Consider the following 23281-nt stretch of genomic DNA (forward strand, 5'->3'; position numbering starts at 1 on the left):
CTCGACCCATCTCATCTATCGCCTTGTCTTGACGATCCATGCGACCCACGGTGCGTTGCAAAAACTCCTCCAGATGAGATGGGGAGCGATCGCCTTCTGCTTCCATGATGGTCAGATCCTTCTGTAACGACACAATAAAGTGGAGGAAGCAAGCGCAGGCGATCAAAACAGATTTATTAATAATGATGGTAAAAGCAGTGAAACAAACAGAGCAAGTGACTGAGTCCAGGATGTTGGCAATGGTGATCGAAGGTCTACGGTGGCGTGAAGAGTGTTGAGGCGTGAAGTCGGTGAAGAGTGTGATGATGGCCAATGGATGAAACCAGAAACGAACCAAACACTCACACGGAGACGACAACACGAACACAGATCCAAAACACGCCGACGAGAGACAATAATCCAAGTGGTATGGCTGGAACATGAAATGAGGATCTGACAACAGGAAGAGAACTGAGTGAGTATATGTAGCTGATGGGTAATGAGGATCAGCTGGAGCGAGGCAATCATACACAGGTGACAACACTTAATCAAACGAGCACATGGCAGAGGTGAGTGAACAAACAAACACACACATACATGACACGGAGGAAACAGAGGATTTCCTACCGTGACATCCAGTCCTTGTGAGAAGGATCAACCCAACAATCATCCATTTCGATGCTGTTCAAGAGATACACAGATGAACATCAGACTGAAAGGACATGTCAGTAGAAGGCAAATTACCAGTACAGCACAGTACTTACAAGCTGTTCCTCAAGTCATTGGCATCCCCCTCATCTGTAGAGTCATGTTCTTCAGCAATGCTCAGAGAACGCATGCTGCAATTAGAGATAAAATTATTTTTTATTTCAATTATATGTCAAACAAATGCTGTTCATTTGAACGTCCTATTCATCAAAGGATCCTGATAAACAAACCTGTACAAATGACAGACCAACAACTAATTTCATTGATAATAATAATAAAGGTTTATATAATTCCTATTATATCCTCATATATATATGAATGAGAAATACATGGAGATATATATGAAATCAAACCTGGTTTCCAAAACACCACCGTCTTCTGTCTCTGTGACTAATGGCTGGACACCAGTTTCAGGGAAATGTTCATCTCTAATTCAAAAGATAAATGAATAGTTTACAATGTGTGCTATGTATTCCTGAATTATTAGGATTGAGCAGAAAAACATACCGATCACATTCTGACTCCTCTGTTATACTTGACACGGGTGGCTTTGGTGGTCTTTTGTGTCCTTTGCTGGGTGTAGACATTACGACCCGATCCTGGTAGCTAATAAAAGGTCAAGATCGGTATTTTCTCAATCAACAAACTTTCAGTCAGCTAAAGTTTGTAAACGCACAGTACACACACACACACAAACACGCCATAAGAAATCATAATTAGACAAATGACTACGTACACATCACAACACAACACTTGAGTTTAGATGGCAAAAAAAAAACATGTAAGAGAAACGAGTGTTTGTTAGCAAGTCTGCTAAATGCTCTTATGATCGTAAGCTAGCTAGACCCATGTCGAAATTATTTTACTGGTCTAATTATCAACACTGGATGAATGAACAGCATAGTAAAAAAATACATACTACAAGCAAGCGCAACCACATACAACATAGACCGCAAACAAATTTACAAATAAGAGATTTACTTACTTGTCCATCAACAAGATCGCCAGATCAGCATCCCTTTTGCATCCAGTGCTGTCTTTTAGCTCACGCCAACGAGTAAAAGCCTGGCCGAGTGGGACTCTTGTCCGGTTCCTAACTCGGTCAGATTCTCTTTTTCGCTTTCTACTCTCTTCCGAACGGGTTTTCTTAGCTGTTTCCATCATCAAGCATCACGTCTCAAGTACGCGCGTGAAGTTGTTGTTATAGGCTTGTGCGACTTCATGCAGGAACCGACAGCCGGATGACGTCAAAGTTCCGTCTCGGATCATTCTCGCGGTAATTTTACGTCATCCGACTTCCGGTTCTTGCAGCGCTGCATGAAGTCGAACAAGCCTAACGTGTGTGACGTCGTTGCCGTAAAGCAAGTTGTGATTTTCGCGAGATTTGTCAGGGGCGGTTCTTTCAAGCTTGCATTGGTGGTTTTGCTAGCGGCGTCCTCCCCGAGCTTCAACAGGAGGATGATTCGCCATACTATGACTTCGTTTACCATCGAAATGACTTTGAAGCTGTTATATTAAGGTAAAATAACTGCATAGTGTGTCTTTAATGTCATTTACCATGCTTTTGGAGTGTTGACGAAAAAAAGGTTTTAATTTATTCATTAATTTATTTATTTATTAGTTTGTACAAGCTAGCTATTGGGATATAACTACTATTGCTAAAACAAACTGTGCGAATGCCTTGTTAAAGAGAAAAGTTTTAAGTCTAGATTTAACCTCTCGACGCGCACTAGCTCGCGGACGGAAGGACGTCAGTTTTTTTTAATGCTGCTAACAATATATATATAGTCTACTGTGTACAAACAACAATAATAATAACACTACTATACATCGTTTAAAAGGTCTAAGGGTTTAGCTTCAGTGTATGGTGTCCGTTTTGAGATTAAATTGCTCTAGTATCATAAATATATAGCCTAGAAATCTAGACGCACCCTAGCGGCCGCAAAATATATTTGCTGCCAGGGTTTAGTCTAGGCACTCACAATACACTTAACCGGTCCAAAAACCAAAATTTGGTCAGGCCAATCACATCGTGTGTAGCGTCTGTGGGGCGGGCTTAACATGATGACGACAGAGCTGCAACGGTTCCTACTTGAAAACAGAGAATGGCTGCTGCTGCTGGCGAACAGCTATCTTTTGAAGCGGCTTTGGCCGCGACTCTGGAGGACTTAGACTTATGTTTTTCTTTGAGAGAAGAGCAAATAAACCCTACTGAAGTCCTTTTTAAGCAAGAAAGATGTGTTTGGAGTTTTGCCGACTGGTTACGGTAACTACGTCACCTTCTTCGTTGCTCTGATCCGTCATAGCGCTATCCTATTGCGTGCAGAGGCATTTTGAGGGACAACCATATATCCCGCCCCTTGCATTGAGCCGTTTGTGTGAAGAGTTGCCAGACCTTACATCTTGATGTAGGTCTGGCTAACCAGGCTAATAAATATAGTATTTTATTACAGAAGTCCAGATAACAACATGCATAATATAAACTGACTCCTTACCTTTGTGCTGGTATAAGGAACGCGATTCGAATCCAGTCTGTTTCAGATGTGTGAATAAAAACTCTCCAACAAAGTACATCCAATGACCAGTTTTGTCCACAAATGCGTATAATCCGTGAAATATGGATATATTTTCCATTGTTTACATCAGATTTCAGATGCACGTCTTGTAATAGATTATAATATACAATCTGAGGACTATTTACATCGTAACACTTGTATATGAGAGCACACTCGCGTTCAAAACCAGCGCTCAAACATGATTGTACAAGTAGGCGGGAGTATAATACATAATATCCAAACAGCGCTGTCTAATATCGTGACGTCATCTGACTCGCGCGTTCCTCCAATGACTTCATGGAAAATATTGATAGACAGAACGTGTAGCCAATTAGAACACGAATTCAACGATCTTTGTGTGAAGCTTTATTTCCTGGTGTGGATACGGCATTTTATAAGGATAAACAATAAAAAGAACGAACGTGTATGCATGTAAACAAAAGACTTTTATTTTGTGGCTGACTGGCACTTAGAAAAGGCACTAGTCTTACAAAAACTCTTGCAAGAACCTCATTTTTGGGTCTATTGACTTCAAACGTGAAATATAACTTCTTTAGACTTGTGGCTTTGGCCTCATTGCATTTATAGGTTTCACACATATATTTATCATTAAGATTTTTAGTGTTAAAAAAGATGTTATGCAAAAAAATTTTTATTACAATGTACTTCAGCCTCTCTAACTTTTTTTTTTAATCTTAAAATAATTTTGAAACATGGAAAACGAAGCTCAAAGTGTCTTCTATCTAATGATACCACAGTTATGCTTATACTATAAATGGTTTAGTAAAAACAGCCCTTTTAGTGAAAGTAGGTATTTTCATGGTTTCGGGCCAGAATGGGGGTGCTTTTCAAGAGGTTAAAGTTATCTACTGTCTCTGACGTCGGTTGGTAAATCATTCCATAGCTTAGGGGCTAAGTAGGAAAAGGATCTGCCACCTTTAGACACTTTTGATATTTTAGGGAAAATTAAGAGGCCAGAATTTTGTGACCGCAATGCACGTGATGTATTGTATTCTGATAATAATTCTCTAAGATATGAGGGTGCTAGGCCATTTAAGGCTTTGTAGGTGATTAGTAATATTTTAAATTGTATACGATATTTAACTGGTAGCCAGTGTAAAGATGCCAGAATTGGGCTTATGCGGTCATACTTCTTAGATCGAGTAAGAACTCTTGCAGAAGCGTTTTGAACTAGCTGAAGCTTGTTTACCTGATTTGCATGGCATCCTCCGAGTAACGAGTTACAATAGTCTATTCTAGAGGTCATAAAAGCGTGGATAAGCTTCTCTGCATCTGATGCAGACAACATATGGCGTATTTTTGAGATATTTCTAAGGTGGAAGAACGCTGTGCGGCAGACATTGGAGATATGGATGTCGAAGGATACATTTCTGTCGAACATCACACCTAAATTCTTAACCGTGGAGGTTGGCACCACAGTGCAGCCATCTATGGGCAACTTGTAGTCTGTCATATTATATTTGTAGCGATTCGGTTCAATAACAAGTATCTCTGTCTTATTGGAGTTTAGCATAAGAAAGTTATGTGCCATCCAGTCACTTATATCGCTGATGCAGTCTGATAGCTTAGAAAAATTGTGTGTTTCGCTAGGATGTGAGGAGATGTAAAGCTGTGTGTCATCTGCGTAGCAGTGAAACTGTATGTTATGATTCCTGATAATTTCGCCCAGAGGTAACATATATAACGAGAACAGGATAGGACCTAAAACTGATCCCTGCGGTATGCCGTATTTAACCAGGGAGTGATGTGACTCCTCCTCATTTACATAAACAAAGTGATAGCGATTGGTTAGATACGATCTGAACCAGGCTAGCGCTTGACCACTGATGCCAACATAGTTTTCTAGCCTATTAAGTAAGATTGTGTGATCTATTGTGTCAAAGGCTGCACTAAGGTCTAATAATATAAGGAGTGATATTTCGCCACGATCGGATGTTAGGAGAAGGTCATTTGTAACTCTAAGCAGCGCTGTCTCTGTGCTATGGTGGGGCCTGAGTCCTGTTGGAACTTTTCATACGTACTATTATTTGCTAAGAATGTACGTAGCTGGCTTGCCACTACTTTTTCTAATATTTTGGAAGAAAAGGGAGATTTGAGATTGGTCTAAAATTATTTAGATCTCCCTGGTCAAGGTTTGGTTTTTTAATGAGCGGTCTAATAACTGCTAGTTTGAAAGCTGTTGGAACGTAGCCTAATTCTAGTGATGAGTTAAATACATTTAGTACTGGGTTAGACACTATAGGGAATACCTCTTTGAGTAATTTCGTGGGAACAGGGTCCAATATACAGGATGATGATTTGGATGACGATACTAATTTAGATAGCTCTTCTATTGTAGTAGGTTTAAATGACTCAAGATGTTCGTATGGTAAGCTAGCGTTAAATATATTACTGGATAGAGTGGTGGCTGCTTGGGTACCTACAATGTTTTCCCTTATAATCATAATTTTCTTAGTAAAGAAGTTCATGAAGTTGTTACTATTGTGTGGGAGTTTATTAGTTGGTTCTGTTTGTTCTTTATTTCTAGTCAGTTTCGCAACTGTGCTAAAGAGGAAGCGAGGGTTATTATGATTTTCTTTAAAAAGATTGCTGAGATACGTAGATCTGGCAATTTTTATAGCCTGTCTGTGGTGTTTAACACTCTCTTTCCATGCTGCACGCCATACCTCTAACTTTGTGCTTCTATAGTTTCTTTCCATTTTTCTAGCAGCGTTTTTAAGTGCTGCGGTATGATGGTCGTACCATGGACCTGGCATTTTTTCTTTGATTCTCTTTTTTCGAATTGGAGCTACGGCATCCAATGTGTTAGAACAAATACTGTTCAGGTTTTCTATTACAATATCTAGATCTTCATGATTATCTGCTACATGTTTCATTTGGGACAGGTCTGGAAGAGTGTTAATAAAGTTATCTTTAGTGGTAGAAATTATTGTTCTGGCTAGTCGGTAGCATATTGTGGATCGAGTGATCCTATCTAGAAGTACCGTGTATGAGACAAGGCAATGGTCTGAAACTGCATCGCTCTGAGGTGATATCTTGATTTCATTAATATTGAGCCCGAGTGACAGAATTAAGTCTAATGTGTGCATACGAGTATGCGTGGGCCCTGTCACGTTTTGTCTAATATCGAGAGAATTTAGAATATCTATAAACGCTAATCCTAATGTATCTGTTGGGTTATCAACGTGTATATTAAAGTCACCAACGATAAGAGCTTTATCTACAGTGACTACGAGGTCAGACAGGAAATTTGATATTTCTTTAAGAAAATCTGCATGATGGCCCGGAGGTCTATAGATTGTAGCAAGGACAAAAGAGAGCTGTTTATGGTTACGATCAGTTATTTCCATATTTAATAGCATTATTTCAAATGAATTAAATTTTAGTTCAGATTTTTGGTTAACTTTAAAAATGTTGCTGTATATTGTAGCTACACCACCCCCTCTCCCCTTTAATCGCGGTTCATGTTTAATAATAATAATTATAATAATAATTAGTTACATTTATATAGCGCTTTTCCAGTGCTCAAAGCGCTTTACATATGAATGGGGGAATCTCCTCAACCACCACCAATGTGCAGCATCCACCTGGATGATGCGACGGCAGCCATATTGCGCCAGAACACCCACCACACACCAGCTTATTAGTGGAGAGGAGACCGAGTGATATAGCCAATTAGTATGAGGGATGATTAGTAGGCCAATGGGCAAATTTGGCCAGGATGCCGGGGCACACCCCTACTCTTTTTCGAAGGACATCCTGGGATTTTTAATGACCACAGAGAGTCAGGACCTCGGTTTATCGTCTCATCCGAAGGACAGTGCTTTTTTGACAGTATAGTGTCCCCGTCACTATACTGGGGCATTAGGACCCACACAGACCACAGGGTGAGCACCCCCTGCTGGTCTCACTAACACCTCTTATAATAGTAGTCTTGTGGGGTGGATTCGTTTAAACTAATGTAATCGTCTGCTTTAAGCCAGGTTTCTGTTAAAGAGGGTGCATCTATGTTTTGGTCAGTAATTATTTCATTGACAATGGGTTCTTTATTGGTAAGCGATCTAATGTTAAGAAGGCCGAATTTTGACATTCGAGGTTCATCTGTAAACGTATTGTTTTCTAATTTTATGTTAGTAAGATTTGTACGAGACGAGGTAAACGAGACGAGGTATACACATGTCTTAATCAGAGACTTGGTTAAAGAATCCCCTAAATCTAAAATAAACCCTTATTTTGCCATAGCGGACAGAATTACATTTATTAAGTTTATTTTAAAACGGCAGATATGACCGCACACCCGGTGCGTTCTCAGGCACCGCCGGAGAGTGATCTTTAATACGCGTGAACCTAGAGAGCAGGTCATGAAAAGATTCACGGAACTCGTGAAGCGGTTAAAATTTTATTTAGTTTAAAATATACAGGTTTTCGTCTAAAGAAACAGACAGGACCGCTGTACACCCGCTGTGAGACGCGCTGGGGGCTGTGGGTTTGAGAAGCGCAGGGACGAGAAGGGAGGGGGTGATAGAGAGACCGCTTGTGACAACTGACAGAAACTGGACAGTCTAAAACAATAAAACTTTTTTGACAGCAATAAACATGACAGCACACGCTTGACAAAAAACACACACACAGGAAAAAACAACACGTTGATTGACACATCGTAAAACGATCACAGTCCGGACAGACGCTGTCTAAAACGCCCATAAAATATACGATTGTCAAAACTAGACAGCATGTACACCGTTTGATTGATAGTCCCGCCCACCTGTCAAACAGGGTAATAAATCAATCAAATTTTGACATATGCAGGGTCGCTAATACTACTCAGGCTACATGTGGTGGTATGAAATGTTTTTTTAAAGCGCATTTCCAGAAATCCATTTCAGTCTGACCACCCTGATCGCATTTGTGTAGCTTTTAGGTTATGTCATGCTGTTGCATCACGTAAACACATCAGAAGTCGAGGCAGATTGCCGTGCCAGCGTGAAGTCATTGCCTTAGAAACAGTGCAGATAATCCGGAAAATGGCAGAACGCTACAGATCAGATCAGATCTGAACAGTTGTGATACACAATATGGAGAGTGAATCTGTCAAATTGGATATGCAGCAAAATCCGATTTGGACTGACAGTGTGAACAAGGTCTTAGTCTTAAGTTTTCCCCGGGCGCTGCAGGGATAGCTGCCCACTGCTGCGGGTGTTTGTTTGTTCACGACTTGCTGTGCGTGTGTTCACTATTCACTGGATGGGTTAAATGCAGAGGTCAAATTCCAAGTTACCATACATTGGCAAATACTCACTTCAAGTCTTGATAGAGAAGCTGCAAATGGCAGGGAACGTGTCACACAGGAACACACTTCATGTGTTATCGGTTTCAAAGAAGCAAAAAAATCTTCATCATTAGATGAACCGTTGGCCAATTACTCAGAATGGTCCAAAGGATCCAGAATGAAATACATTTAAAGAGCACCAATTATGCTAATAAATTAGCACGTTATTGTAATATCCCATAGTACATACATGTTATTAAAACTTGAACTAATGCACTGTGAGTCTTATAAATTGCTTACATACCTCACCGATTTCTGCATGTCTGGAAAACGCTCGGATTTAGTTCCTGTCTCCGCCTCCCAAAATGTCTAGTGTATTCGGATTGGTCAGATGACTACTCAACTGTTATTGGTCAACTGCACTGTAACAAATTGCTGTAGTTTCTACAGCAAAATTTTACAGGAAATTCCTGTTTTAACATTTTACAAGATTTTAGTGTAGTTCACAATGCATTATGGGTAAAAGAAAGTATTACAGCTGTTAACAGTATATTTTCATTTAAACTGTAATTGAATTTACAGGCAGGAGGTGTTGCCACTGTATATCATATGTTTTTACAAAAATTAATTGTGAAATGGCATCATGGGATTGCGTGGGTGTATTTACGTTTGAAATGGACTTGAACACTGAAGAGTCATCATTCAAAATTGTTGGTAAGTTCACGTAAATCATTCAAATATAGTACAGTATTAAACTAATATAGTACTATTATGGTCATTTAAATAGTGATATCTGGTATGCGACCGCTATACCAGATATTATTAACATAACAGATGTTAATAATTTGTATTTCACAACAGCGTGTCATTAAGACATGTAGCAAAATATAAAATTAAATTCTTTACATTATTTTAAATGTTACATTTGGTAGTTATGTGTCATTAACTTTATAACGTTTCAGATGTTTTTTTCAGGCATGAGCGAGGCAGCAAAAAGCGCGAGGGGTCCGTAACGGCTGGACTGCATGGTGGCAAAGAGTGGTGGTGAGACGAATCTTCGAACTTACAGGTAAAAAACATTGTACATGCTGTGCATTTTATCATGGATGCGTGCTAAAGTGTTTTTAAACCATTGCTGTTAATTAAACGCGACACTGAATTGCTTGTTAAAGAAAACTACGTTATAAACGCGTACGTTATTTGCTGCCAGTTTTAAAAATAAGATATGGTTGGATATCATGCAAATTTCTAGTTTATTTCGCCAGCTTATACTCCTTACTAAGGGCACGTCAACATGTTTAACATAATACCCGCGTTATATCTGAGTTGAATGTGCAGGAGTTTTGAATTCAGGCGCAAGGCAGCAAAGATGTCACGTCATACGGGTCAACTTCAGGGTGGTGAGACTAAAGAAGCACCAACAGAAACATCATACAGGACGTTTTATTTTTGCATACGGCTGTAGTTTGTTGCCATTTTGTTAAAGTATTTTGGATTGCTGTTAACTGAACGTGATATTTAAACGGAATTGCTTGTGAAAGAAAACGAACGTAAGGTTACACGATAAATGCGTATTTGCTCTCATCTTAGAAAATATGTTAACATGGTTGGATGCTGCGATTTTCTATTCTAGTTTACTTCGTCAGTTTATTTTCCTTACTTAAGGTAGTGTTTAACATATTGTGTCATACTTAAGTTAATGTGAAGCAATTTGATGCCTGTTATTTCGACCAGAAATATTTTATAACATTAGCCAACATAGTCAGATGTAATTAATTTTCCAGTTTGTAGTTCACTTTTTACATGTAAGTATAGGTGCTTTTGCAGTGTTGTTTTAAACGTGAAATTTGGTTAGGTTGGAGTGTAATTAAGTTTAACATTGTTTTTCAGGCACGAGACAGCAGAGATTGCAACTCTTAACCTGACTGGTGGTGTGAGACAAATGAGAAAAGGTGAAAAACCCACTGTGCCCTTTTTCATGGATGGATGCTATACTTCACTGTTGACTTTTGTTGTATTTGATATACCGCCTGTATTCCCTGAATACCTTGCATCTACCTCATTCAACAATAAATTATCCCCCAAACACATGAATGAATGTACCCTTTATTACATCAACATCACAGTGTCAGATAATAGGTCTTTCTTACCGTTGGGTTGAGTGCGTTGGTAGGTATTCAGTAACCTTGGGCGGTGCCAGTACCAGCTTCAGCTGGATTCAGCCTCGGAGCTCAGGTTTAAAATCTTGCTTAATTATGAATTATAATCTTAAAATGAATAACTTCACTCAGAGACTCATTTAAAGAATATTTTTCGAATCGCCATTAATAGCTGGCTTCGGTTTAATGAACAAACTTTTCATAACAAACAATGAATCAAAACAATAAAGCGATAAGTCTTCACCACGGGGTTCGGCCTCGATCATTCTGCAACATCCGTATTTATTCACTTTGGTCCAGGCATAACCGCAGAGAGGTTTCTTACACCTCCCCACACCCAGACGCTTGCTCTTTTCACCTTGCAGTTCCTTATGTGGCCGAAACCACACTTCACACTTTCTTATAATATCAGCAAAAATTAATAACTGAACTTCATTTCACCCTCATGTGGGTTTGGCAACTCTCTCGCCCAACATGTCAATTTAACTACCCCACAGTTTAAAGAGACTCATATGTCTCATGTTTACATATCTTAGCAAAGCAAAATCAGCAGAAAAATATACATGATTGGCATAAATGCTTTTCACACTCTTGCTTCTAAAAGCTTCTTTTCACTCTTCTTCTATATGCAACGCGTATCTGTTAAAACCCACAAACACAACTACATTAACACTCTTACATTTTTGTATGTAAAGCGTATTTTCTGAAAACTACAGACCTCATCTTAAATTCAGCCGGCGTTGCATTTTTAAATTATTAAAGATGCAACCTCGTCTGTTACAATGTTCACTTCTGTCCCAATAGAGAAATTAGTTACTGACTTGGTCAATTCTCGTATCATCCTTATCAAAACCTTGTTTTGTTGTTCTTGTTTCTTTATTACTTGAATCATCAGGCTTGTTGTCTTGATGAACTCTTCTTTGTTTATAAAAGCGTTTTCTTCCCTTCTTGTCTTTTCCCTGCTCCTTTTTAATCCGTCTGTTTTTTTCTTTTTGCAGACCTTGATTGATCAGATCAGTGACATTAATTTCAGTCTGCTGTGGGCGATTAGTATATTGCATTTCATCTTGTATGTCATCTGATACAACACCCTCTCTTGCAATCATACTATTGACCTCAGCAGTTGGTTTTCTGGTATAATACCCTTTCGCTGGAACTCTATCTAGTTTACATTTCACTAGCAATGTTCCTATCCTCACGCTCTCATATTTCTTCTCAATGTACACATCAAATACGTTTTTTCTGTTTCTCATCAGTGTGACTTCCCGGTACTTCTCCCTAGCCATTCTGCTAAGGGGTTCCCTATTTTTAGGATATTTATGGGCCTGGCTGGACCCAATTCCGTCCTTCTCTACGAATGCGTCTACAATCCTCACAGAGAGCCACATTCTTTCAATTTTCTCTGGTTGGGTTTTAAGCCGGTAGAGAAACTGTCCGAATGTCCATCCGACTGGGTTGTCGGTGCCCTCCTGAATCAGCGTAGGCATCTGTAGGATACACGCGAATCATCAGCACATGCCAGCACCATAAAAACCCTTTTAGTCACTTTTTCTTTAACCGTGATCCTTATTTCCGAGCCTCTGGCCCGTATTTCACCAATTTCACATTTTGTAAAAATCCAACGTATTTTCAGTGAACAACTTCATTATTTCTTAATGACTTTTTAGTTTTACATACAATCATGTATATCCCTTTATACTTTTACATGTCTTTTATTACTTTGGTTACACTCTAAAAACGAAACAGAATAAAAGAAACTAGCATCCGCTAATCATGTTTTACTTCTGTTAATAGAATCCACATATATTGCATTGTTTGACCTTTCTTCTGATTCGATCCCATCGATTCATAAGAATTAAAATTCCCAAAATTATGATGTTATCATCATTAAGTACAAAACCCAACATAAAAATTCCCATAGTTAAACTTCCTATGATTATCCATAGACCTGCGTATCTCTTGTACTTTAATATCATTACTCCTGTAAGACTTATAGTCTCAAGAATCATCATTGATATCTCGCACCATTTTACTATATCGTCCCAGTGCGACAGTTTTCTTGTTATGTCTATAGCAAATTTACACAAGCTTGTCATAATTAAAACTGTTATTCCTTTACTCCCCAATATTTCACTCCATCCATCAGATGTAATCATTACATCACATACTAGAATGGTTTTACTCAATTTCCCCATGATTAATATCCTTATTATTTGAAGTAACCCAATGAATATGTGCCACCAGAGATGTTTTGCATATGATAGTATTATCATCCATATAATAAAAACCCCAATTTCACTGACCTGCTCGGGATTGATCCCGATCCCAGAACTTCCAGCTCCGGCTGAGGTCTCGTTAATATGTGTCATATTGGTTTCCCCCTTGGATGACATTCTACCTTTTATCGTTTTGGATCTCTGTTGGTCTTTTATCTCGGACAATTGCTTGTTTAACTTGCAAATCTTTTGGTCCCAAAAGTTTTCCTCCCTAATAAGCAGCTTTGGTTTGTTGAAGAGTTATCTCCGTGTCTTTAGGTTCGAGTTGGCCTCCATTGTCTTTATATACATACTTTTTCTATCCCCTCCAACTCCTCCTATCTACACGCCCTTCGACTTGCTTCATCAATGCACGCATCTCCTCGTATTGCGGATCCTTCCTATTTCTATAAGGCCCGTGCCCCATTTCCTGTACCTCAGTTACCTTTTCTGTCAGGCCCATCTCCTCTGGCCCCTTGACTTTCTTTGAGCATATGTGTCCCCCAGCTTCTTTTGCTAAGAGTTTTGCCACTATGATTATTAGTCCTATCCCTATCATTACTAGGGTTATGTACAGGGCATACCATCCTACAGTAATTAATGCATTAACAAACCCATGCCATATATCCTTAGTAAGAAAATTACCTACCGCCGTAGCTGCGGTTTTTACTCCTTTAATACCTTCTTCCATAAATTTCACCGGTTCTTCATACCATTTTGGACCTCCATCATCTTCTCCTCTTAATTCTCTACTAGTACCACAGCTTACATTTCTCATCCAGCTCAGACCTAAATAGTATGTTCCGTCCTTTCCATTACACCATTCTTTCTTCCAGTTCTTTCTTTCTATGGTGTCACTTAAGTCATCAATAGCTATTGCGTCTAAGTTTGGCATAATGCCCGCTTCTCCTCCATATGTGAAATTATACCTTATTTTACTATTATCGCTGATTCGTGCGGGCCCGTGGAATAATTTCCATCTCAGATTTTTGTCTATTATCCTTACCACCCCTCCTAGGCCGTAAGTCATCTCGTACCGATTCGGTGTCTTACCTTCTCGGAACGTCCATGGTAGTGGGACCATACCCTTACTCCAGTAACACAGCACCGCGGCTATTTGGTTAATGGTCACAGAGTCGTGTCCCTCTGAACAACTCTTAATTAACTCTCCGCATTCTTTTCCTGTTAACCCATACAGGATGTCTTCGTGAAAGACCAGGTTTCGTCTATACACCCCGTCTTTACCTTTTTGTCTCTTTAGACTAACCCTCTTAATAAGCAGCTTTCTTTTTACGCAGATAATTTCTTTTGTTTGGTTTCCCGTTATTGGGTCGGTACCGTTTACGATATCTCTGCAATCCATTCTTTCGTTATCTTTGTCACATAGATTATTATATGAAAAATCATTGTAATCGTTCTTCACATACCAGTATTTCTTTCCGTGTCTTTTATTTAGCATAGCCCTTATGCACCTATCCATTTCTTTTACCTCTTTTTCATAATAATCCCGGAATTCCGATTCTGTTGACGGCGCTTCGGTTAGTTCCATTTTAATTAAATATACGTCTTCGTCTTTCTTATTTTCCTCTATCTCCCAGAATCCCACCCTATGATTGTATTTGACTCTGGGTAGTTTCATTTTTTCTCTCCAGATCCATGGTACTGTTTTAACGAACTAGGGAAATACCGCTCGTATTCTTTATAATCCCAACCGTTGAACCCCAAATAGCGGTCCCTTACGGTGGTTAGCAATACGAATTCCCCTTCTGGATTTAAGATCTTGCTTGACTTAATCCATTCTTCTACGCTCTTACGGATTTCTCCTGCGTATTTTTGTCTTTCTACGTTTTCTTCCCGTTTACGTCTCTTGGAATTCTTTCTGACTCCGCAGCCATCTGCTTCCCACGGGTTGAACCTTTTACTAGACCTAAATACCCAACATCCTTCCAATTCTTCATTCACCCCTGCTCGGTAAGTGTTTCCGATGAAATAATTTCTCGTTCTATTCCCTTCGGATTCTTGGATATAACTGTTGCTCTCGTATATTTCTATTTTCTCGCTGTACCAATTTCTGATTGAGACGGTTCTTTTTTCTTTAACTTTTGGCTCTCTAACTATGTAATACATTACTCCACTGCTTTTATTATTTCGCGTGTCATTAGTTTCTACCCATTTCCAAAAGTTTTCCGTGTTCTTTTCTACACTTGCTTTGCTATCGTTATTTCTCGTAGCCCACACAGTAACGTCGTATCCCGACACATTTTTCTTCTCGACTTGTATCTTTGCCAATATGATTTCACCGGACATAATTTCCCATTGTAACTCATAATTCAATCTCACAGTCGTTAATGATAATGTTATTATTCCAAATATAAACCATAAACATATACTTATCCATCTGCTCCATTGTCTCAGTTTTTTCCGCTTCTGGACGTTTTCCTCGGCCGCTCCTACTCCGTCCATTTGGCCTCTTTTGTCCGGTGATTTTCCCATCTCTGCAATTATATGTTAGTCTTAGGCTCTTCCACGAGCCTTGTTTTCTTCTTCAAGAATCCACATTTCTCTATTTTCAAATCAGAGGCTTTATGGTTTAACCCCACCTCTATGCCGCCCAACCAATCGAAATCGGGATGTGCGCATTTCAATACATTCAATTTGATGTGCATGACCACTTCCACTTTTATCTTTGGTTCCTCAGTAATTTGTTCATCATGATAAGGGACACCTGTTATATATTTCTTTTCTTCCTCAGACCATATTCGGTTAGGATGTGGTTGTCCACCGCTTCTGCAGATATCCCTACTCTCTCAGCATATCTCACTATTTCCCTGATTTTCCCTTTGACGGTGGTGTTTTTCAATTTAGTGCCTTGTAACATTTTCATTTCATGATCTAATCTTATGAGTTTTTCCCACCCACCACTAGTTCCTGCCTGTGCTGTTCTCGCTTCGCTTTGCACCCTCTCTCGGCTCTGCGGTGTTCTTGGTGTTTGTGCCGGTGTACCTATGCATAGTGCATTTAATCGTCTACTAAACTCTTCGCTTTCTAGTGGTTGGTTTCTATTTGGGGTCTCTTGGAACATTACTTCTGGAGTCCCCTCTGCGAACTGTAATCTTCTAGGTCGCTGTGTTGTTTTGGTGGGGGTTGGGGGCCTAGCTGGTGCCTCCACCACCAACCTTTCATAGTCAGGGTCTGTCTCTTCTTCGTCTTCTGACTCTTCGTCTGAACTCTCGCTTTCTGTAGCAGCGTCGGAATAATATTCATCGTAGGCTTCTTTGCCTACGGCTGCTTTTATGATTTTTGTTAATGCGGCCCTGTTTGTTAAATCTTTCTGTGCTAATATTGCTTTTTTAGCTCTCTGAGTTAGTGTGGTGTCCTCTAAAATTTTAATCGCGTCCCCGCCATTCAGCAGGCTCCACACTTGACCGCACGTTATGCCTGGTACGTAATCGGTGTACCATTTGTCTTCTCGATCAAGGGCCGTCTCCTCTTTCTCGCTCTTTGCATGTGTGGGTCTATACCACCCGTTATCTAGCCAGAAGGTGTCATAACCCGCCCCATGTTTAAGTTTGGGAAAAGGATTCTCTACAACCTCTTTTCTTCCCCGCGAGGTCTTTGTTCTATTTAACACTGGCCATCTCGGCCCGGGTTGATATTCTGTGGCCTCCGCCCTAAGGCTGTGGGTTTTCTGGCTTTGCCTTATTGCTTGCTGTGATCTCCCTTCACCTGCTTTTTCATCTCTGTTAACCATGTCGCTTATTTTGTACAGTAACTCAGCACTTGGGTGGCAAATCATCCACAGCGTAGGCCATCCTGTTCTGTCTGCCTTTCTCAGAAGTGTCTGTACTAGGTTTTTACCCATTTCAGCCTCCCCGAAACCGAAAATCCCTCCTGATATTATGGGCATTGCTATAGATTGATATCTATAGTCCTTAGCTACATCACAGATTTTATCTACTAACCTATCTAGTGTGCTAATCGCCTTTAACTCTTCCTCTATGTTTCTCCCGTGCCCTCTCCGGTGCCCTACGGCGTGAATCACTGGTTTCCCGTTCGGGCCATACATCTTTTGTACTAAAACATCTCCCTCTTTTAGTGGGTATTGTCTTTGTTTTATCAACCTGCTTGATTCTCTTTGGAACTCTTGCCCTGCCCTTTCTCGGAGACTTGCAGCTACCCCTGCCCCGTGGTCGAGGTGTTCGTTAGCCGCATTTACTAATGCATCTGTTTCCTCCTCTTCCTGCAAGAGGCCTTGTTTTAGGACAACTAAATTTTTCCCTTTACCAAAATACAGTCTCACCGGCGTTTCGCCTTCGAGTTCATATTGATTTACCGGGCTCCGTGGGTTATCGGGTATTGGTGCACTTGGATCGGGAGTATTTTCGCACCCCTCCGTGTGAGGGGTTAACGCAGGGACTACTGACCCCCGTTCGGACCCTTCCTCAGGATCGCTTTCACCTAAGGTTGCCCAACTTTTAGTTATCACGTTTTTTATTTCGGATCCTTCATCATTGAACACTCTCACTCTGGGAGCTCCTAATTGGCCTCCTTTGTCAGAGTATATGAAGGTCGGGGCCTCTGCCCCTTCCTTCACTATTAAACTTACCACGGGAGCGATCTTTCTGATTTCTCCCCATGGTATATAGCCAAAACCACATCTGATTCGTGTGGATGATTGCCATTCTAGTTTTTCTCCCGTGTCTACGGGAACTAGTTCAATGGTCACCATTTGGCTCATTTTCCTTTGAAACCGGTTTCAACAAAAGTAACTCACTCCTCGCCTTGGGAGATTTTGAGTTTCTCTTTTCTCTAACAGGTCTTTACAAGCCTGTGCGCGCTTATTCAGAGATTCCGTCTATTTAGACCGATTTTTTGTGGCTGCAGTGTGTGGAGCTCTTCTCGCTTGTTATTGTTTTTGATTCTGACTTTTAAACCTTTATCGAGCCCCTTTACGTTAGGGCGCCATGTTGTATTTGATATACCGCCTGTATTCCCTGAATACCTTGCATCTACCTCATTCAACAATAAATTATCCCCCAAACACATGAATGAATGTACCCTTTATTACATCAACATCACAGTGTCAGATAATAGGTCTTTCTTACCGTTGGGTTGAGTGCGTTGGTAGGTATTCAGTAACCTTGGGCGGTGCCAGTACCAGCTTCAGCTGGATTCAGCCTCGGAGCTCAGGTTTAAAATCTTGCTTAATTATGAATTATAATCTTAAAATGAATAACTTCACTCAGAGACTCATTTAAAGAATATTTTTCGAATCGCCATTAATAGCTGGCTTCGGTTTAATGAACAAACTTTTCATAACAAACAATGAATCAAAACAATAAAGCGATAAGTCTTCACCACGGGGTTCGGCCTCGATCATTCTGCAACATCCGTATTTATTCACTTTGGTCCAGGCATAACCGCAGAGAGGTTTCTTACACCTCCCCACACCCAGACGCTTGCTCTTTTCACCTTGCAGTTCCTTATGTGGCCGAAACCACACTTCACACTTTCTTATAATATCAGCAAAAATTAATAACTGAACTTCATTTCACCCTCATGTGGGTTTGGCAACTCTCTCGCCCAACATGTCAATTTAACTACCCCACAGTTTAAAGAGACTCATATGTCTCATGTTTACATATCTTAGCAAAGCAAAATCAGCAGAAAAATATACATGATTGGCATAAATGCTTTTCACACTCTTGCTTCTAAAAGCTTCTTTTCACTCTTCTTCTATATGCAACGCGTATCTGTTAAAACCCACAAACACAACTACATTAACACTCTTACATTTTTGTATGTAAAGCGTATTTTCTGAAAACTACAGACCTCATCTTAAATTCAGCCGGCGTTGCATTTTTAAATTATTAAAGATGCAACCTCGTCTGTTACAATGTTCACTTCTGTCCCAATAGAGAAATTAGTTACTGACTTGGTCAATTCTCGTATCATCCTTATCAAAACCTTGTTTTGTTGTTCTTGTTTCTTTATTACTTGAATCATCAGGCTTGTTGTCTTGATGAACTCTTCTTTGTTTATAAAAGCGTTTTCTTCCCTTCTTGTCTTTTCCCTGCTCCTTTTTAATCCGTCTGTTTTTTTCTTTTTGCAGACCTTGATTGATCAGATCAGTGACATTAATTTCAGTCTGCTGTGGGCGATTAGTATATTGCATTTCATCTTGTATGTCATCTGATACAACACTTTGCTATTTTATAAAGTATTTTTAGACATGTATCACTGCAAGTTGTGTCAGCATGAGAGCAATACTATTATAGGCTTTACTTAGCATATGAAAGTACACAGTAATGTTTGTAACTTGTTCCTTTACATGTGGAGTACCTGAATGCTCCCGTGCATTCAAAAAATTTCAGCATTCAAGTCTCATTTAAACAGAGACCTAAGAGGGTATCATAGAAGTGTCAGATTTGACCAAACAGGCACCACATTGACTTGACAAATTTAAGTTTGTAATTTCACATGTACAAGCCTAAAGGACTTTATTGGACAATTAAAGGAACGCGCCCAGATTTTGGGAATTTAGCTTATTCACCGTATCCCCCAGAGTTAGATAAGTCCATATATACCTTTCTCATCTCTGTGCGTGCTGTAACTCTGTCTGACGAGTATATTGTATACTGTTAAAAGATAGTTGTGTCTCATATCACCTTGTTATTTATACAAATCACAACACATAAATAGGAAAATGTTTGCGTTATTTTGTCACTTATTAGGAGCAGTATACTAGCTGGAGCCATTTGCTTCCAGTCTTTGTGCTAAGCTTAGCTAGCGGGGGCTGCGTCAAACAGAGTTACAGCAAGCATAAAAATGATAAAGGTATTTATGGACTTATCTAACTCTGGGGGATACGGTGAAAAAGCTAAATTCCCAAAATCTGGGCGTGTTCCTTTAAAAGACCATATAGATGAAGGCAGGGAGATAAAATGCCCTTTTAAGAGCTGTGAGAGGACATTTAGTGTTAACTTCATATTTGCTTCTCATGTCTCAAGAATACACAATGTTTTGAAATCTGTTGTATTTGTTCAATAAATGTTGACTGTTATATTTTCTCTTACATTTTATATTTCTTGTTTTCAAGATAATTTTTAGGTGAAATCCTCAATGCAACTCAGTGGATGCTGAGTATGGACGGTCAGGTGGTTGTGAATCCACACCCCAACCTTGTGGCTGGATTTGCAGCTTTGTTCGCATCATACTACAACTTCAACCTGGTTTATTAAGAGGAGGCATCCTCCACACTTGAATTTGTTCTAAGGTAATTATATTCACATAGGTAGCTATTTGTTTTATAGCAGTGTTTCTCAACCAGGGGGATAGGACCCCCCAAGTAGGCCTTAAGACTTTTAAATGACAGTTATTCAAAATACAACGAAACAAGCATGATAAGCTAAAACAATCAAAAATCAAGAGATTTCTTATTGTTTGGATGTTTTTGTAACAAATTTACATTGTGTAGACACGCCAAGCTCTAGTACAGAGGTGCCCAACCCTGCTCCTGGAGGGCTACCGTCCTACAGACTTCAGTTCCAATCCAGCTCCAACACCAATACCTGTCTGTAATTATCAAGCAACCCTGAACACCTTGATTAGCTGCTTCAGCTGTGTTTGATTGGGGTTTGAGCTAAAATCTGCAGAATGGTAGCCCTCCAGGAACAGGGTTGGGCACCCCTGCTCTAGTATATTTTATTTGGTAGAAATAAGACTTTTGACATTGTTTTGGACAATAGGTTGAAAAGAAAAAAGGTTGACAACCACTTTTTTAAAATGTGTACTTTCCTGGTGTATATGTTGTATTTATAGATAAATATGGTAACATAAGGTTCTTACTTTAGAGTATGAACAGGTTAATTAAAAGAGACCATTCTTGTCCTCAGATAATCAAAACAGTGCTGTGGCTGCGTTTGTAATTATTTTTGTTGGTGAAAAAACAGGAAATATGCTGTCTAAAATGTAAGCCTTTTAATACTAACTTCTTCACAATTTTTGTTTGTAATTTTTTCTTACTGGATTTCATCACGTAACGTAACGTTATGTGGGCACTCTGTAGATGTGTTTTTTTCCTGCATTATACTTTTTTCATTTGAAAAATAAAATTATATATACACACACACCAGGAAAGTACCCATGCTACCATATGATATTTAAGTGTTTATATGTACATTTGTCTGTAAATGTACATATATGTACATGTATATTCTAAAATTTATTTTTGTTTGTTCTTTGTGCAGATGTTTTGTTGGAATCACACCTACCACTGGCATCAAGACAGCCAAAACAAAGGTTGGAGGCAAAAAAAGTGGAAACGCCTCTGAGAAGAGAAACAACACCATCAACCCTCATGTGTGTACTCTTTTCAGAAAATTATTGGACTTTGAATGGTTACGCATGTAAGTTCTTGTTCATGTATTAAGACCAAAACATATTGTAAATAGGCCAGTTCTGTGATTGAGCACTTGTGTTTCTAGACATACAAGTTATGTTATGTTCTAACACAGATTCAACAAGATCTTAAATGTAACACAAACCGTGTTTAGATGTTTTATAGATGCCATTGTTTTAGAATATTAAGGATTGAGTGGAATATTTGCTGAAACAACATAATTTTTTTGAAAGTACTTTGCTGTCAGTTTTAATAAATGTTGTTCTTGAAGCACCTTTGAGTTTGGTTGCATTATTCTGTAAACTACATTTAATTCAGTTTTCATTCTCATGTATTTACAGGAATAGATTTGGTAAATATATTACAGTGTAATAATGTAGTAAAAATTCTTTACAGCATTTGAATGTAAAACTATTACAATATCATCTTGGGTTTTGGGGAATTTACAGGATTTTATTGGCAACTCTAGTTGCCAACTATATACTGTAATTTATTGGAATTACAAAAAAATACTGTAACTTATAATACAAGTATAATTCATTATAACTGTAAAATAAACAACAAAGTACTGTATTTTACAAACAACAATTAGCTGTAAATTGCTTTACAGTATAATGCTGCAGTCCATTTTACAGCAATTAATAATTTTTTTACAGAACTTTATTGGCAACTTTTTTGCCAGCTAAATCCTGTAAATTCTACAGTCAATTTTTTACAGTGTGGGTTCGGCGTGTGTTTGAAAGGTTACGCCCCTGACTACGTGTGGGTTTTCCGGTTCTGATTGAGAGTCACAGGCAACGTAAACAAGCGCTATTATTTCTCTTTAAACGATGGTGTCTGTACTGCCTAACCACTTCGAGCTCTATCCAGAGAGTTCAGACGGCCGTTACGATATAAACGATCTCCGTCAATGAACGCGATTGGATTTAACTTTTTTAGGTGTCCTTAGCTCTGCCAGAATGCTAAACGAAGACGAAAATGTGTTGCAAAGACATCCAAAAGGTAATTATAACGTACTACATTACTTTGCAACCTATATGGAAACACCAAATGTAGCACATAGAAAGTATTTTTTGAAATGATTATAAAACTATTTCACTTATTAACATTATTTTACTATAGTAAACTTTATTATAAAAGACTGCTTACATACTATATTACTGTGCAAACTATATGGAAACACCAAATGTAGCACATAGAAAGTATTTGTTGAAATGATTATAAAACTATTTCATTTGTTAACATTATTTTACTATAGTAAACTTTATTATAAAAGACTGCTTACATACTATATCACTGTGCAAACTATATGGAAACACCAAATGTAGCACAAAGAAAGTATTAACCCTTGTGCCTTGTTCCAATTCACTACCCTTTCGTGTTGTTAGCGGCCAAAAAAGGCCACTAAATTAAACGGCTGTAAAAATGTATCAGATTAATATTTTTATCAAATTTTTTGCATAAATCTGTTAATCAACCTCAGAACTGATCAAAACTACCAAATGTTTCCAAAAATTTCATGATTTTAACTCTTTAATTGCCAAGCTCATAAGTGATGCCACTGATTTGAAAAAAAAAAACACACAAAATCACTGATTTTCAATATAAAAAGTGATTGTGGACTGAATTTTTTTCACCCTTTTCACAGTCTTGGGCATGCCAAAAATTGGTAAAAACATTGGCTTTGATGCATTTTTAGTTTTTGTGCAGCATCAGATTTAATTTTTTTCTCCCTCATTTATTGATTCTTTGCATGCATTTTTGATTCTTTGTGATTTTACCTTTTGCAAAGAGGTCAAATTTGTCATTTTTACTGTTGATCACCATGTGGCACCATTAACCCTTTAGTAGCCTGTGCAAAAAAAAGAGCTTGAATTCTGGATTGTACATTGAGTCATATGGACTATAACAGCATATTAGAGAGAGAGAGAGAG

The 23281-nt window shown here is 38.8% G+C and overlaps 2 protein-coding genes and 1 long non-coding RNA gene across 4 annotated transcripts in view; all 3 read left to right on the top strand.

Moving 5' to 3' along the window:
• The window catches only part of ddhd1b (DDHD domain containing 1b), a 336751-nt gene that overhangs the window by 148911 nt on the left and 164559 nt on the right, over window positions 1-23281 (top strand). The gene's annotated exons all lie outside the window — the stretch shown is intronic.
• The window catches only part of LOC141279908 (uncharacterized), a 192843-nt gene that overhangs the window by 120182 nt on the left and 49380 nt on the right, over window positions 1-23281 (top strand). The window lies entirely within an intron of this gene.
• LOC135745486 (uncharacterized) lies at window positions 8951-21620 on the top strand. Its single transcript, XR_010531266.2, has 5 exons — window positions 8951-9246; window positions 9508-9601; window positions 10423-10484; window positions 20046-20222; window positions 21196-21620. It is a non-coding gene; the product is annotated as an uncharacterized lncRNA (long non-coding RNA).

The sequence above is a fragment of the Paramisgurnus dabryanus genome, chromosome 12 (assembly GCF_030506205.2).
Source record: "Paramisgurnus dabryanus chromosome 12, PD_genome_1.1, whole genome shotgun sequence".
In the NCBI taxonomy this organism is placed as follows: Eukaryota; Metazoa; Chordata; class Actinopteri; order Cypriniformes; family Cobitidae; genus Paramisgurnus; species Paramisgurnus dabryanus.